General features: G+C 44.6%; 1 protein-coding gene across 1 annotated transcript in view; it reads right to left on the bottom strand.

Annotated features, from left to right (window-relative positions):
- LOC142583529 (uncharacterized) overlaps positions 1 to 17,296 on the bottom strand; it is a 383,537-nt gene extending 366,241 nt beyond the window's left edge. Inside the window, exon 1 of the mRNA XM_075694017.1 lies at positions 16,886 to 17,296. The gene's annotated coding sequence lies outside the window, so the exon portion shown is untranslated. The remainder of the gene's footprint in view (positions 1 to 16,885) is intronic.
- Positions 17,297 to 17,537: the final 241 nt, after the last annotated feature.

Genomic DNA, 17,537 nt, shown 5'->3' with positions numbered 1-17,537 from the left:
GCCCCAGCTTGCAGTATTGCTCCGCAGTGCGGCGCAAAAGCCAGGTACTACAATACTCTGCCCAGCAGAGCAATTGGTGTAGTAAAGCACGTCGCGATGAAACCAAGTATAGGATAGAATGAAAACGTCGTTACTCCCCTTGGAAAGTGACCAGCTGAGTGGCGATTAAGGAAGACAATACCTTTACCGAAATGGAATATACTTATCATTTTGCTTGCAACGAATGTATGTAGTACAACGTCTTCAATCGTAACAGCTGCTCGCAAGCGCCTGAAGTGAGATAACTCGCGCGCGTCAATTCACGCAGGTGTCGCGCATGTGAATCGGATCGAGCTGAGTGGGTCTATGAACCTCGCATGCGGCTCGAATCAGCCAATCGATCATATCGCAGCCATTCTTCCGTGTCTTGTGTCCTTCCGACGCATCTCGACCGGTATTCACCCAACTTGTCTTGTGTAAGTGCCGAGTACGATTTCCCATCGCAGCAGCTTTGATCTCGTTACCACGGTGATCGGTATTCCAAGTGACGGACGACTGAATCCAGGTGAATGAGTTAAACGCCTTCTTGATCCGGAGAGCCGAGTGGCCGACCTTGGAAAGGAAATATACATGCCTCCTACCAGATGCTCAAAATGAAAAAAAAAAGAAGTCGCAGTTTCATCGGAAAGGGGGAAGCATCGATTGCGATAGCAAAATTATCAGACATACATACAAACTGAGGATAGTACTTTTATCGACCGTATCAACTTCTAAACATTCGCTTGCTAACTAAATTAACAAGCACGGTGTCAGCGCACACAGCAAACGTGAACTCATCACACTTGATGAACGCGGACACTCGCTGTCAAAACCTTTGCGTGAGGAAGCGCGGCAGCATCAGCGAGCGAAGTGATCTTCGTGCTGTCTATCGCTCCAACGCCAAGTGAACACCGATAACACAGAGCACGCACAAAGCTACGAGTCACCGACGCACTTAGAGTGTGCCCTCGACGCAGATCGCTCTCAAGATACGGCCGCGTGACCACGCGCAGCCGCCACATGCACAGTTACAGCCACAGTAGAATGCCACCTCCCTTTCCCCGGGTGCCTCACATTGGATGCCTCGCGCGCGACGGAAGACGGCGCGCTTTCTATCCGCTTTCGTCCTTTTCGCGCGGACGAGATAGAGCCGCGATTGTCGGCTCTCCTCGCGCTTTCACTCGAACATACAGAGTAGGGCGCGCGACGACAGTGTTATCGCCTTTGGACTTTATACGGAACCTCACGGCGACGGCGACGCTGACGCCGAGGGCATAAGTGCGCTTGAAGTCTCCATATATTTACTATAGCAATAATAAAATAAAGAAGAGGAGACAGGCGCATCATTGTTCAAGTAATATTGGTCGCCTGGTAACAGCATCTAGGCATCCTCATTATTTTGATGGCAAAGCTGTCATTTTCTCTCCGCACACATCTATATAATTAGTACTAAGAATAGCCATCTCCATGTGTTGGTGAGGATGTATAAGTGATGAAACGTCTTTCTTAAATCTAAATGACCAAAAACAACAAAGAATGAGAAATTGAATGTGCACTTAACCTCGGGACCTACACGCTTAAACAAAGGTAGACCTTTTAGGGTGTATATTTGCCACACAACGATAATCGTCATCTGTCGTCCTTGCGTTTCCTTTCTTGAAGACGCTGCGCTCGCTACTTTCCTGTCGAGAATGCTTTGTCACGCTGATAACGCGCATGCCGTTCGTGACTTGGAAGTACCGGGCTCGCAGCGTTAAAGAAAGGAAATGCGCACAAGAAAGATGACGATTATCATTGTGTGGCAAAATACGACCCAAGGGGTGTAATTTTGCTTAGGAGTCTAGGTATTACTTAAATTCATAAAACTCTTTATTCCTTATATATCTAAGGGAGCGCCCGTAGAAGAGCTCGCTGTTCCATGCGCAACATTCTCGTGGCTTGCGCCACCGGGAGGCAGTCCCTGGTGGGGTTGCTGCCTTTGGGCTGCCAACTCTCGGCACTTGCACAAGATATGTTTGAAATGCGGTGTAGCTTGAAGGCCACGTGCGGGGCACCTCGACCGTTCTCTCGCTCATGGCATATTAGCTGCAGGAACGCTCTGTACTTGTCGCCATCGACATGTCACAGCTGGGGTTATTGCTGTCCCAGTTCTTACTCTTGTAACTGCGACGGGGTCTCGTCGTGTGAAGCCTGGAGGTAGCGGGACTTGACAGGATGTAACAACGCTGTTTCTTTGTCTGCCTGCGCCTTTCTTTCGTTTCTTTTAGTTAGGGCTGGTAGTTACGTTCAGTGGGTAGATTGTAGCGTGGCTCTTCCGTTTATTTTGGATTTTGTAGCGTTGTGGCCAGGGTACGCGCTTCTCCATTCCCTTGAATGCTGCTGCGTGCAGGAACCCAGAAGGTCCAGGTGTCTATGCCTTCATATTTAATTAACCAAGCTCGTTGGTGCAGTTGTTGCGTGAGTGGTGTTATTCTACAAACTTGTCCCAGTTCTCTTAGAGCTTCAGCAGAATTGGTGTATAAGTGCGTCGGTGTACATATGATTACAGCGCAGCGCGTAATCAACTGTCAGTGATTCCAGACTAAGTGGACACTTGTGGTCTGGCCATTGTAAGAGTTGGGGTCGGGCATGTAAAAAGGGGTAGCTGGCCCATGCCGTCGTCCAACTCATCGACGCTAAGGACGTTGTTGAAGGGAGGAACTTGGTCTTATTGAGAACGAGGAGTATTGGTCTTTATTTACAATGTCTACATGAAGAGTGGAGAACGTTACATCTCATCAGTCTAGTATGACTGAAGTGAATCACAAGGAGGAGCCGAAAACGTCTGCTTAAACCCCCTCTGTCCTGCATAGATCCCTAGGCCAGGGGAAAACTGCCGTCCAGCCTTCGTCCAATCGGAGCGCCCAAAGTCGTCGAAGGACCCGTGTTGAGGGCGAGAGTTCACACACTCACTCCCACATCTTTGTTCACTGAACAGAAAGGAGGGGAGCTTCGTAGACAGGGGTTGTCACGCTTGACTCAAACTGGCGTGTTTTGGTTTTTGGGATGACCCAGCAGTTAGCTGGGGCGTTTGTCAAACGACCATGGCGGCTGCCTGGGTACTGAAGAAAGGCCCTAGAACACCCTTTCCAGGAGTTTTCTGGCTCCTATTGGTCCGTGATGGCGGCAGTGAACCTACAAACAATACTCGGTCCGCCAAATATTTCTCACCTTACTCACGCCGCACGCCTGTCCGAAGAGGACGCTTTGTTCGCTTCATGAAGCGATTCGTCGAAGCGGGGAAGGTGAGGCTAGAAGGTCATTGCCCTGTTGGCCAATTGTAACAGCATCCACTCGAGACCTTGTACCTCTCGTACATGCCAAGTGTGTCAGGGTACTCCGCAACGCCTCTGTGTTTGTCTTGGACTGATGCATCGCTATACACGTGATGAATACTCTGTTTACAAGCGCTCACATTTTGCATGTGAGCATCTGCAGGCCAGTTGCTGTCATTCAGCAGGATTTCTATGTGGCGCTGCTTTCGGAGTTGCCCTCAGCCACGATATTTTCTATTGCGAGAGGTAAGGACCATCATCCTGCTCCAAGTCTTTCATGTAGAATGCTCGTGCACAAGCTCTGGGCCTCCTCTGCTCTAGTAAGTCAGCTATATTGCTCGCTTGAGCTTACTGAATCTGCATATTGGTAGATGCTATTGTAGGAAGGCCGGTAATTGGCTTTATTATGTCCCTGCTCATGTTCCACCATACGCGCAGATGAAGTTTCGCTCTGTACTATCTATGACAACCAGCCACAACAGCAAAAATTACAGGGTCTCTTAAGATCTCTCCTAAGAGGTGAACGGTGAAAGCCTCCTCTACATCCCCTTATCATACGCCTCTTTCTCTTTGTCTCTTCTCTTTCTCTTCTTTATTTTAGTCATTACTGCTCACTATTAAAAACTTTTAGTCATTTGTAATCAATTGTGGTCGTTACAAGCCATCGTTAGATATATTGGTCACTTTGTAGTCATTAGTAGTCATTACAAGCAACTTCCGGCATGATTATTCATTACTGGTCATTACTAAGCATTTTTAGTCATTTCTAATCAATCGTAGTCGTTGCAAGCTGTCGTTAGACGTATTGGTCATTTCATAATCATTACTGGTCATTACAAGTCATTTCAGTCATTATTAGTCCTTACTGCTCACTAGTAAGCATTTTTAATCCTCTGTTATCAATTATGGTCATTACAAGCCATTGTTAGACATATTGGTAATTTCGTAGTCATTAGTAGTTATTAAAAGTCATTAGTAGTCATTTTAGTCATTACTACTCATTACTAGACATTTCTAGTCATATCTAATCAATTGTAGTCATTACCAGCCTTCGTTAGACATATTGGTCATTTCGGAGCCATTAGTAGTCACTACAAGTCATTAGTGGTCATTATTAGTCATTACTAGTCATTAACCTCTGTCGATCTCTATTATAACGTTATCATTCACTAACTGTCACTATAAATCGGTTTTCGTTCTTTAATTTCTCTTTAACTTGTTTTCATATGGCGTGATGACGCTTCGGCGGACAATCCGGCGGTCAGGTCTGCTGACGCAAACTTCACCATGAGCCTAGAAAGGCTTTCGCCTTAAAATAGCCTTCAGAAGGCTCTAGACATCGTGTAGAAATGTCTTCTAAGTATAGGCCTGACTCCATCCCCCCGAAGAGACCCGCTGTACCGTCGTAACTAACACGGGAGAGATGGGCTTGGGAGGCGCCCCTCGCACTTGCCGTAGGAGGACACACCATCTAGGGCACCCAAGAACTGAAGACAGTAGGACTCACTACCACATTTCGCAGAAAAATCTGCAGGCTCAGCAGAGAAATGGCTACAGTGGCAATGGCCAACAACAAAGCAAAACCGTAAACATCAACAGGAGAACAACACTGAAGAAAAGGAAGAATAGGTGTGAGTGTAGCACAGAGGCTCGTCACTGCAGTGTTACAACCTCGATTGGCGTGCCATGCTGCCCCCTATCGGGCTCCCCGAAGCACAACTCCGAAAACTGGATGTTGGGAAAGATAAGACGATGCGAGTATATGTTGCGCCTGCTGCAGAGCGCGCGCACTGCTGTGACAACGGGAGATAGTCCTGAAAAGCTGCTATCTGCAATGGACGGCAATTACATGGTTTATCTGCGTGACCTGGAATGGGCAATAAATTAGAGAACATTGAGCATATAATCGCGCAGCGGGAATCCCCTTAGTGCCTAATGAACCAAACGTGGTATACACACGCGGCCTAACAGACGATCTGGTAGCCCGTTCTTTGGTATATTCACTCGGCATTTGGTCCATGTGGTCCAATAAAGAGTCGTTCGGGCTTGTCGGATCTGCCAGTAAGTGGTGCACTAACGCTACTGCACGAGTCGAACCAAACCTAGATATCAGTGCGGAAGAAAAAAAAGAAAGGTAGCTCTGGAAGCGGGACCTAAGTTCTCGAATCCATAAAAAAGTTGGAATACTAACACCACAGAATAACAAGGGTCGAATTCAAGAAGCTTTTCTTTCGAAAGTGCGCTGTGCCATTGGCTGACCAGCTTCGCTGATATGTCCCATCAGGATAAATTGAAATGTTCTCTTACGAGCAGTTATAATGTAAGAGGGTTTTGTGAATATGGGCTAACATTAACTACTTGGCTATCCAATTTACGTTGAAGAAAAGCCGCTAGTCAATTTCTCAGCTGTGCTACGAATAGATAAGGCTTCTGCTGCTGCATGCTAAGAACCGTGCTACGAAGAACCTGTATTAAGAAGCACCATAACCACATGAACAACGACTTTCGTATTCGGGGCTTTCACTTAAAGGTGTTCAGAGATCATGCATTAAATAATAATAAACGACGAACTTGGAAATAAAGTAATCGATACTGTTTGCTTACGTAACTTGATGGTTATGCAAGCAGATAAACAACCTCAATCTATCTATAGTCAAAGGAAAGCAGTAAAGCTGTTTCCGTTACTGAGTTCACTCCCTTCTATGCGTTCATAGTTTGAACACATGTCCTATAACTACTTATTATCCAACCCAGCCCATCTGGAGCAGTCCACAAATCGATAAAGATAACATATGTTTTATTTTATGATTACGATTACTTCTCACTAGGTTTCACACTATATCAAACAAATCGTTTGCCAGCAATATGAGATCATCGCGACAAATAACACGCTTTTATATCAGCTTTCAAGATGTGGCCTGATCCGCATGCTCAATTAACCCAGAGACTACGCACGTTTCAAGCAATTTTCTCTCAGTGCAACACCTGCTCTTTTTATTTGTCTTGTTATCCGCCTTTAGCCACTTTTTCTTTTTAAAGATGGCTCGCTATGTATGCGTATCATGATTTCCGTCGATGAAATGAGCAGCTGCTTCAGACTAACTTGCACTAGCTGTTCGCAGCTGGCTCTGTCTGGCTTTCAAGAAAAAATATCAGTTTCGCCATAACTGGGAAGAAATGAATCCGACGACAACATGTTAGATTATTAAACGAAACCTAAGACTCGTAGCTGTAGTGGCAGTATGAATTGAAGTAAACGTAAGCTCACAAAGTAAAAAATGAGCTGTTGTGCTAGGGGTCATTGTTTGAATCCTGCCACCTCACCATTTCATTTATGTTTATTAATTAAAGCCAACGTCTTTTTTAGTGAACATACTACCACTTTTCCGCATTGGGTATTTTCGAACCTTCTTCCTGGGCCGATCCCGGAGGTAGTGCAGGGTCGCGCCAATAAAGCTACATCGTGTTCAGGTTTGAACATCATCAACATCATGATGATGATGATGTTCAGGTTTGAGCTCTGTTATTGTTTCCCACTTTTAATATTTAAGTCTGAGAAGATTTCATATAAAAGGCATGCGCTGTCGGTGTGTTTCATGACTTTTTTTTTTTTTTTGACGCGCCGTTCGCGAAATTCTGAGGAATAGTTTTGTGAAGAATGTAAGACGTGGCAAGATCAACTTTAGTGATAGAATGGTGCGGCAATATAACCAGCTTATACCCTATGACATACAGCATGGCATGGCATATTGCATACATATGCCTAAATATATAGCGAACCTCACAGCGATGGCAAACATTCACTTGGAGTACCCATATAATTGTTATTGCAATGAAGTAAGCACCATTCCTCTGACAGATGGCAGGCTTATGTTTGGTTGCCTCAGATTAACGAAGCGTTACTCTTGAAAACCGGTTGCCCGAACACGGCGAACGTGGACTATTGAGATTCAAGGGACGAATTCAGGGAGTTTTCTTTCTTTGTAAGTGCAGTTTGCTATTGGCCGGCCGCTGTAGTTGCGTCGCTAATTATGCGTCTGACATCACAATTGGCTCACGGCCGTTATTACGAACAGCTATGGCGTAAAAGCTACTTTTTTTTCTCAATACAGGTGCATGACCGATATTCACAATGCGTTCTTGACACTAGAATTTTCTTAAGAGCAAATTCCAGCGAATACTGATGTTCGATGTATCATAAGCGAAGGCATCAGTCCTATGTAAATGACCACTTACGAACGAAAAGTTTCGTGAATTTCACCCAAATTTTACAGCTGCGCATGAAACCATCTGTGGGGCGTATAAATATTGGCGTTTTTGTGCTACGCTATACACTAACGTTCTCCAGTACCTCTGTCAAACTGAAATGCAGCGACCTCGCAGATTTTATTAATTTGCTTTACAACGTGCCTTCGCCGTACTCGGCTACGATCTTAGCTACGAACCATGCTGGGGCGGATTTCACAATGCTTTTCCTTCAGAAGAGCCACCTGCCTTGGACCGACCACCTTTGTTAAGAATACGTCCCGCATCACAATTAGCCGTCACCTGCTATTATGAACAGTTTCAACTTAAGAACTTCTTTTCAATATGTGTTATATATTCACACTTACTTTTGTTCGTTAGAGGTGCTTATAATCGACAAACCGCCTTCGATAAAAATACGTCAACTGAAACGATTCCCAGGCCCTATGCTTTTATAGCCACTCTAGCCTACAAATTGCTGCGTCAATGCAGACCCTGACCACTAAAAAAATTGCTGATCTCATAAAATGGCCTTACGTAAATTTTCTTTAATTCTTAAAGAGACTGACAGCAAATTTTCATGGTGCCTGTTCTTTTAATGCTATGGAAAACTTGCCGGTCAGTGTGTCTTATTGTGAAGTGGTAACGCGGAAAGCAAAGCGGTACATTTTTACAGCGAAGCTGTTGAGGGCTTTCTCAAGGTGCTTGAGGGCTTTCCCCGCTATTGTGTCCGCGTGTAGAAAAAAAATCCGGAAGATAGTGCAATGCTGACCCGACCCGCGGAGAAGGTGACGCAGGCGTTAAGCACTCCCCATAACTGGGCCGATCCCGAAGATAATACAATACCGGGCCAACCCGCGGCTGAAGTGAAGTAGGCGTTCTATGCTCTCCATACGCGAGCCATTCGTAAAGCAGGCAAGTGCGGCCGTAGCTGTGAGAAAGCGCTAATTCTTCCTGCGATTCATGTTCTCCGAAGTCTTAAAGTATTTCTGCGACAACAGCTACGTGTTTTCGTGGTTTCCAACTGCTTTGGTACTTAACCAGTCAAAACGAAACCAATAGGATCCAGAACGAAAGGACGCTTCTACACGTGATTTTTTAGGGTGTTGCCATAGCCATGCGTGCGCTTTTGATTTACGCAGCATGGAATAAAGCGCGAGTGTCTAATAATATATAGCAACTGCAATTTCAAGAAATAATTATTCTGTACTTAATAACAGTCGATTTGCGTACAGTAATCCCATAGAACACAACCGAAGCACCAATATTTCACCACCAGGCCTCGCCACTTACTGGTTTTTGAGACTTTCGCTCCCAATTTAAAATTATAATTTCTACTTAAATTGCCAACAGCTTGCCGGATTCTATCACTATAAATCATGGTCGTTTGATTTCCATGAACGTCTCACAACACATTCTGGCCAGTTGTCAGTCCATTTAACGAAAGGCAGAATCGAAATATAGTTCCTTTGTTGCATTTCGAGTCTCTTAATGACTGTCATATATGTGACAACTGAATATGATGTCCTGTTTCTGTACGTTGTTTTAGGTTGCCGTTGGCGAACCATAAGTTATTGTGTTGTACTCTGTTCCTTCTCCTTCAATTTCCTGCTATGAGAACTAGTAACGTTTATTGTGAGCGAATTAGGACTTGTAGTTTCAGCCGAATCATTTGCGAAATCTCTAGTAGTCACTTGTCGCGGTTTCTTTATAAATATTTTGTCACGCGTGCTATTTCATTGCAGGAAATATGCCAATTTCGTGCAAAACTCACTGTCATGATTCCTGAAGAACTTCTTTTTCTGGCTTATTTTAGGTCTCACTCTATTTCCCGGTTTCCGTCTTTTTTCTTCATAAGACTCTCCGACAACCTGGAAACCAATATAAAAAGGCACATATACACCTATAAATGTACGCGTCTATAACTAGACATTGATGCGTAGTATTTGTGATTGTATAGTTCCTGTCGACACTGCCGTAGTAAATTTTCAGTTTGACCTGAGCAGAGTAAATGCTATTTTATACTTATTTCTTGTGACACTGGTGACATGGCCTTTCTATAGTTTGAGTATATACAGGATCGTTGTTCTAAACTTGTCGAGGACATTTCATATGTACTGCGTCGGACAGCAGATGTTTAGCTCACTGTATCATTTCATCATGATCAATTCTCACCTTTTACTTCTCTATGCCTACCATTTCCCACATATGGTCTGTAGTAGCAGGCCAGAGGCACACTCATTCAGCCAACGCCTTCACCTACCCTCTCATGAAACATTCTTTCTTTGCACAAAAAGATTTTACGCTGTGTACTTCTGGAACTATGCATCTCTGAACTCAACACTGTGATGTGCTACTTGTCAATGGAACTTTGCATACGACGAGTGCGCTCTTCTTTCTTTGCTTGTTAACTGCGATTGTATAGAAAGCTTGGTTACTAAGGTGCCCGGCTATCCCAAAATTGCAACAAGAAAGCCACTAAACGAGGAAACTATGTAAACAAAAAATACACGCAATCAATACTTTTGACATTTAATATAGAAACCAAGGCTAACACTAAAAGCGCGACACAAATCTGCAAATCTATACATATCATGCGCAATGTAGATGCAGTGCACGACGGTTGATAAGCATGAGTTGCCTCTAATCAAGCTAAAGTAGTTCCCTTCACAGCAAATCACATAAAAAGTCATTAACGTAGAAAGTAATCTTGACATTAAATTGAAATGTGCTCTCTCTTTTGTAAGTCTCTTCGTCATTCACTTGCGACAATCAGCAGCCGGCTGCGCCAAAAGGAATCAACATCTGTTGTAGATCCATCGTAAGTGAAGAAGTGACCTTGACGAAGGTTGACATCTTTTTTTATTACAGTCAGACACCGCTTACAATATTTTAGTAAGCATCGCTCTATGCTCTACTACAGCCTGTTTCCATTTGGCGCTGTTGAGTTTAAAAACGTTTCCTTTGTCCACTGAAATATGTTGACGTGACTAGGCAATGACTTCGCAAACTGGTGGCCATGGTGCGCGTTGTGTTAATTACTCAAGGCGACGCTACGAAAAGCGCAAGAAAGAAACATGTTAACTGCAAGGGGCACGGCCTGGTTTTTCAAGAGGCCGCGCAGACTAACACGCTTCGTGCGGTGCAGACAAAAGGGAAGCGGATGCCGCTGTGTGAGAAACGCCAAGCACATGTGCCCACGCAACCGTAAGCGCAGTTTCCTGGTGATTACAAAACGATTTCCGAAGGCAAGCATGGACAGCTACACCAAGAAAGTGCAAAAAAGACGCACAAATCTATCGTCAACCACTACAACACACAGTATATGATAACATACCACAGCACGAAGAAACTAAGTCTGGTCGCCTTGCTTGTCCCGTCGATAAGTCCTGTTGCGTAACTGGGCAGATAAGTCATGCGCAGGGAAATTTTTCCTCTATAGTAAAAAAGGGTCACCTACTTCAGCGGCATGCATTAAGAGAAATCATTACCTCAGGAGATCTTAACTACATGATAACGGAGAAATCGCTTCCTTTGGGATTCACATCACCAAATTTGACTAGGTTGTGTAATTTAAAAGGAAAAGTTATAATTTACCGACTGCGTGACGTATATTTTTATACTTGCCATTAATTATTGCAGAAAACTTGGAAATCATTAAATTTAGGAACGCACAAGTATCGAGCTTCCAACCCTGAAACGCAGCAATATAAGTGATATCACAATTCTGAAAACAGCACTTAGTGGGAGAGATAAAGCGGAAAAAATCGGTCTATTATACACAGCTCTGTAATGTGCCACTGATATGTAAGCAGAACTTTTGCAAAACGCTTATAAGCAGCCTAAAAATTTCACATTCTTACCTTTCCTTTCTTACTATTTACCACACACATAAACTCTTAATTCGTATATAGATGCTGCCAGTTTCACATTAGCTAACAGTTGCAGCTTACAGAGCTCCACTAGCTGTGTTTGGTGCAGAGTTGTAAATTTGTAAACTTCGTGTTTGCCTCTCTTTAAAAAAAAAATGATTTAGCTTGGCAACTTCCGGCAATATTCGCAACTTTTCGAAGCTCTAAATTATAATTTTGCTTCTTACAGTCAGCAGGATTTATTTTCCTTTTATTGCAATGAATATCATCCAAATCGGTTCGGTGCGGTGGTCCAATAATAGTACTTCTTGCGTTTCACGTGTATTTCAATCGGGAATATCGGAGTTGGCCCATTGGTAAACATTCTTCTCAACCTACGTCAAGAGATTCTAGCAACACATTCTGCCAACGCACATGGCAACCTCGCAACGGCAAAATAATGCTGATGTGGGGTGCGCTCGAAAGGACATCTTTGCAAATGAGTGAACGGCAATGAGGCCCCAGGTCAACCTCCTATCCTTTCATTGTTTCCTTCTTTTAAATAGACTTGCGAACAGCTTACACTCGCCAGCTTGGATAAAACACAAAGAAGAAAGAAAAAAAACAGCGAATGCTTCGCGCTTTAACTATTTGTAAGAGCCGCTGTTAGCCAATCGCGATGTCCGACATGTTATTAGCGAAAGTGGACGGCCAATAGCAAGCGCCTGTTATGAAAGAAAACGCTTTTCAATTGGAACTTCGATGCGAGTGAGGGATCCTACCGACTTAGTATCAGAGGAACGCGAACCCTAATATATTTCAAACAGTGTGCATTAAAATTTTTTTGCTTCGCATGAATACTGCAATTATTCTATTTATTTTCATCTGTGTTGCTTATGTCGCACATGTCTTCCAGTTTCCTACCTTTGTTGCCTTGCCTTTATTAGAGCACGGTTTCGTAATCGGCCTGCTAGCTCGGTTTCCGAATGAACTTTTCAAGGCTTCTCTTACATATCCTGTTATTGCCACACACACACACACACACACACACACACACACACACACACACACACACACACACACACACACACACACACACGCACACACGCACACACGCACACACGCACACACGCACACACACACACACACACACACACACACACACACACACACGCACACACGCACACACGCACACACGCACACACACACACACACACACACACACACACACACACACACACACACACACACACACACACACACACACGCGCACGCGCACGCGCACGCACACGCGCACGCACACGCACACACACACACACACACACACACACACACACACACACGAACGCACGCACGCGCACGCACACACACACGCCCACGCACACACACGCGCCCTCTGGACGCGGATTCTTCGTTTTCTAGGTAACTACGTGATAACATAGAGCGAGTTACACATATATATTCAGCTGATGTAATATACCTTTTTCACGATTTCAATTATCCGCTCATTGATTGGTCTGCCATGTCCACCACATGTCGCGCCTCACCAGTTTTTCTCGATTTAACTCCATACTACAACTTACCACAACTTGTTAACCCATGCACCCGAGGTACTAACATATTGGACCTGGTTTTAACGACTGCACCAGAGACTACTGGTCCTATTTCTTACGTAGAAGGATTTAGCGACCACCAGCTCCTTAATTTCCAAATCAATTTATTTTTAACTCGTACTGGTACAGCGACTAAAACTATTCGGGGTAATAACCATGGTAATTACGATTGATGCAACACCGAACCAGAAGCTTTTTATAACGAACCTTTTCTGCCGTTTGCCTCACGGACCGTGAATGAGAACTGGGTTCTTTTTAAACAAAAAGTTTTAGAGTTAGTTGACAAGTATATGCCATTAATCTCTATATCCAACCATAAAACGAACACTTGGCTTACCAAACAGCTTCGAACTTCACGAAATAAAAGGAAACGTTTCTATAATACTGCGAAACATAAAAATTCTGCGTCCTACAGGTATAAATACAAGGATTGCTTTCATGCCTACTGTACAGCATTAGGCGCAGCCAAGAAATATTCGCAGGACTTGCCCTCACTTATTATAAATAATCCTGAAAAATTCTGGCAAATAATTTCTCCCTATGATAAGTCTACTAATCGCATTACAATACACGATGCAAAACAAACTCTGCTTTCTGATGAAGGTTCTGCGGTTGCTTTCAATACATATTTCGCCTCCGTTTTTAGACACGAAGATTGTTCCAATGTGCCATTTGTTCATGAGCAACCTTTCCCTTTCATGACTCCAGTCACCATCACTGCCGAAGGCATCGCGAACCTCATCACAAATCTTAAAGCTTGTACTTAATCTGGCTTTGATCACATCAACCCTAAAATACTGAATAGTACTGTAATTTCCAGTCGCCTTCTGCGTCTCCTCCTTAACCAGTCTTTATCATCAGGTGAGTTGCCTAAGGACTGAGCAATTGATAATGTAGTTCCCCTATTTAAATCTGGTGATAAGCACTCGCCCCATAATTATCGACCCATTTCAATAACATGCATGTGCTGCAAATCACTTGAACATATTATAACTTCTCATATCTCATATTCACGACTGACCTTCACTTTAACATGAACACTAACGATCAAACCGATTGCCTCTTTCTTGATTTCGCTAAGGCGTTCGATACTGTACCTCATTGCCGTTTGACTTCCAAATTGTCTGCCCTATGTATTGATTCATTAACACTGTCTTCGCTACGTAACTTCTTGTCTTCGCGTCAGCAATTGACGGTGGTTAACAACATTTCGCCTAACCTTCGCGACGTCACGTCCGGTGTCCCCCAAGGCAGTGTGCTAGGTCCATTACTCTTTTTAATATACATCAACGACTTGCCCTCTAACCTTTCATCCTCGGTTAAGTTGTTCGCTGACGACTGCGTCATCTACTGCAATATTAACTGTCTTGATGATCATTCTACTCTCCAAGATGACCTTGAACTAACCTATATATGGCGCGTAACTTGCCAGATATCCCTTAGCGCCTACAAATGCAAGTTAATGTCGTTTAGTCGAAAGCGTACTAACTTAGTGTTTCACTATTCGATTAATAATGCCGTAGTTTCGATTGTCCCATTGTACAAATATCTCGGCGTTTACCTATCATCGGACTTATCGTGGACAACGCATGTAACAGCTGTCTCATCCAAAGCTTCTCAATCTCTCGGCTGTATTTACGCAGCAGTTGCGCAGTTTATACCTGCGTAGAAACTTGCACAACGCGCCTTCTGATGTACGAAAATTAGCATATTTTACTTATGTTCGCCCACAACTGGAACACGCTTCCTCCACATGGTCACCATGTCAAGATTATCTTATTCGTATTTTGGAAGCCGTTAAGAATCGGGCAGCCAGATTCATCTCTGGCAACTACGACTATCATTCGAGCATTACCCGAATAAAGCGACACCTTGCCTTGCATTCATTGGAAGATCGCCGCATCATTGCTCTTTCATTTCTGTTTCACAGGTACATTTACAGTATTAACTTTCACTGTTTGCCACTTCATGCTCCTGTGCGCGCATCTCGACGCATTCACAACGCACTTAGTTTCACGCGCAGTCATGGTCAAACGCAGGCATTTAACTCATCACCACTATCTAGAGCTATTGCACATTAAAACGATCTCCCGGATCCCATTTCATCCATCTCTAAACGTGAAACGTTCCGTGATAACCTGAATTCATTGCATGTTAATATTGCGTAACGATGTTGCACTTTGCTATTTTTCTGTCATGTTATTAATGCTTCCCCCCCCCCTTATTCAATACCCTACAATGGGCATGTAAGGCATTGTGAATAAGTAAATAAATAAATAAATAAATAAACAAATAAATTTGTCGGTTTTCTTCTTTTAGCTGTACGTTTTATGTTCTCATGCGCCTTGCGGCATTTTTTTATTGCCTTACTGTGTTTCATTGTATCGTTAATGCATTTCGTTCTATCACAGAGTTTTCTGTCTCTGGTCTTTAAGGGCGGCTCCGCCGCGCAACTTAACTGGGTAGTAACGAAGCCCCCTTGTCCGCGGTGGCTATGGCGCCAGCGACAACGTCGGCAGAGAACGCCGGCGCCAGATAGACACGCCTCGTTCGTGGACGCCGGCGCTAATCGACCGCAGGGCAAGACGCCGCAGCCGCTGCGGAAAACCATAATCGCGACTCATGCTGAGCCCACACGACTGTGAGTGCTGGCGCCGACTCTGCCGGAAAGGCCCTGAGTCACTATGCGAGTCGCCGTCGCGGGCGGTGATTCAGGTGCCAGGCGCTGACAAGGCGGATATTACGGTATGCTGCAGCGGGATTTCCTGGCAAAGAAAACGAGAGATATCGAGAACACGCGTATGGCACGCGCGTGTCATGAACACGACGGGATGTGTAAGTCCCCCTGCTTGCTTATACCGTTTACGAGTACTGACACACGTGCGTGATGAGAGAGCGTGGGTGAATCTGGGAGTAGGTTTCATTGTAACGAACCTGCCGCCACCTGCTAGAAAGGCGATCAAGCAATTACATCAGTACAACACAATGATTCTTACTGTAAGAATATCTGCATTGTGCCCGTTTTGCTTTTGTTAACTTAAGTTTTTTTTTTTTCTTGAGGGGAATCCCTTTACCGCGTATGGTATGGACCGCCTATGTGCACGAGAGAGAAATACAGAAATGAGCTTTATATTTTAAACAAAATATTGCTCTCGTTCTTCTAGTAATGACTGGAGCTCCAGTTATACATAACACCAGGGCCTTGAATACATAAAGGTTACGCACAAGTGGTACCATCACAGTCGTTCTATCGAAACGAAATCATGGAATACGCAATATATTTCTTTTTTACTTGGCCTCAGGCTAAGCTGAAAAGCTAATATCATCTCCGATCATTTTTTGGCTTTCACTTCATTCTTTTCAAGAGTGACGATTTCCGGACAGTTCATTTTAATACGGAATCGATAGTTCATAGTGCAACAAATAAACAAGAAATGTTTACTGCACCTGCGTTGCTTGTATATAAACAGTCACACTGACACACTTTCACAGTGTCAGCCCCTTTTTCGATGGCAGTCTGTAAAAACGGATGTCAAGAAACTGACGATCACTTACATTAACCAATGCCATGTAGAAAACTTAGAGCGCAAGTCATCTATGTAACGAATGATACAGGGAAGGCTTCGAAAGCCATTCCTATTGCAGGCCTAGAGAAATCCACGAACTATAAACCATACAGCGTACTCGCGCTAGCTGAAAGCCACATTTTTAGCCGTTCAACCATCACGACCCGCCACCTTTATGGCGCTTGAACTAGCATCGTAATTATGAGCAGTAAATTGTTATTTTGAACAGCGCACACGACGGCGCATTTCGAAGCATCTCAAGAGCAGCTTTGACTCACAGATTGGGCAGACTGCGAAGCGAACGTGACAGACTTTTTCCGCAGACGGGACACGTTCCACACGGTGCGTAACAACGCGGCGAACTCACCCGGAGCGCGACGGTGCGCTTACTTCATCGTTCAAGGGCACAGGCAGTCTCGAAAGACGCCGCGTGTGACAACGTGGTCACGCCAATGAAAACGTGAAAATTGGGAGCCCGGACTTGGCGCTGTCGTGCGCGTGTCGACGTATGCGAACAATGGCCACTTGGCCTCACGGTGTTCAGCCACTCGGAAGCATATGCGCGACGACCTTGGCCGACTTCCAGGAGCGCTAAGGCCTGTTTCGCAGCTACAGAGACTCAGCGGTCTGGAAAGCTCTCGCCACTCGTCTTTTACTGCGCAAGCGGCTCTCACTTGGACTGTCGGCCGCGACAGATGGATGTGAACAGGCAGCAAGACGGCTTCACACTGATGGATGCTGCGCCAGCCGACAGCCGGCCTGCGTTGCGGACGCTCGTCGGTGGCATTGAAACCAACTGTCGCCCCTCGGTACGTGCCTGCAGGTTGCGCTGGAAGTCGCTGCAAGGAAGGCTTCGAGACAACGAGTAGCTGTGCGGAAGAAGCTTTTTCTCCTTCTTCATAAACGCGTTGGATTACCGTGTGCCGAGGA

The sequence above is a fragment of the Dermacentor variabilis genome, chromosome 5, assembly GCF_050947875.1.
Source record: "Dermacentor variabilis isolate Ectoservices chromosome 5, ASM5094787v1, whole genome shotgun sequence".
Taxonomy (NCBI): Eukaryota; Metazoa; Arthropoda; class Arachnida; order Ixodida; family Ixodidae; genus Dermacentor; species Dermacentor variabilis.
The sequence above is the reverse complement of the archived record's forward strand: the minus strand, read 5'-3'. Positions and strand labels throughout refer to the sequence as shown.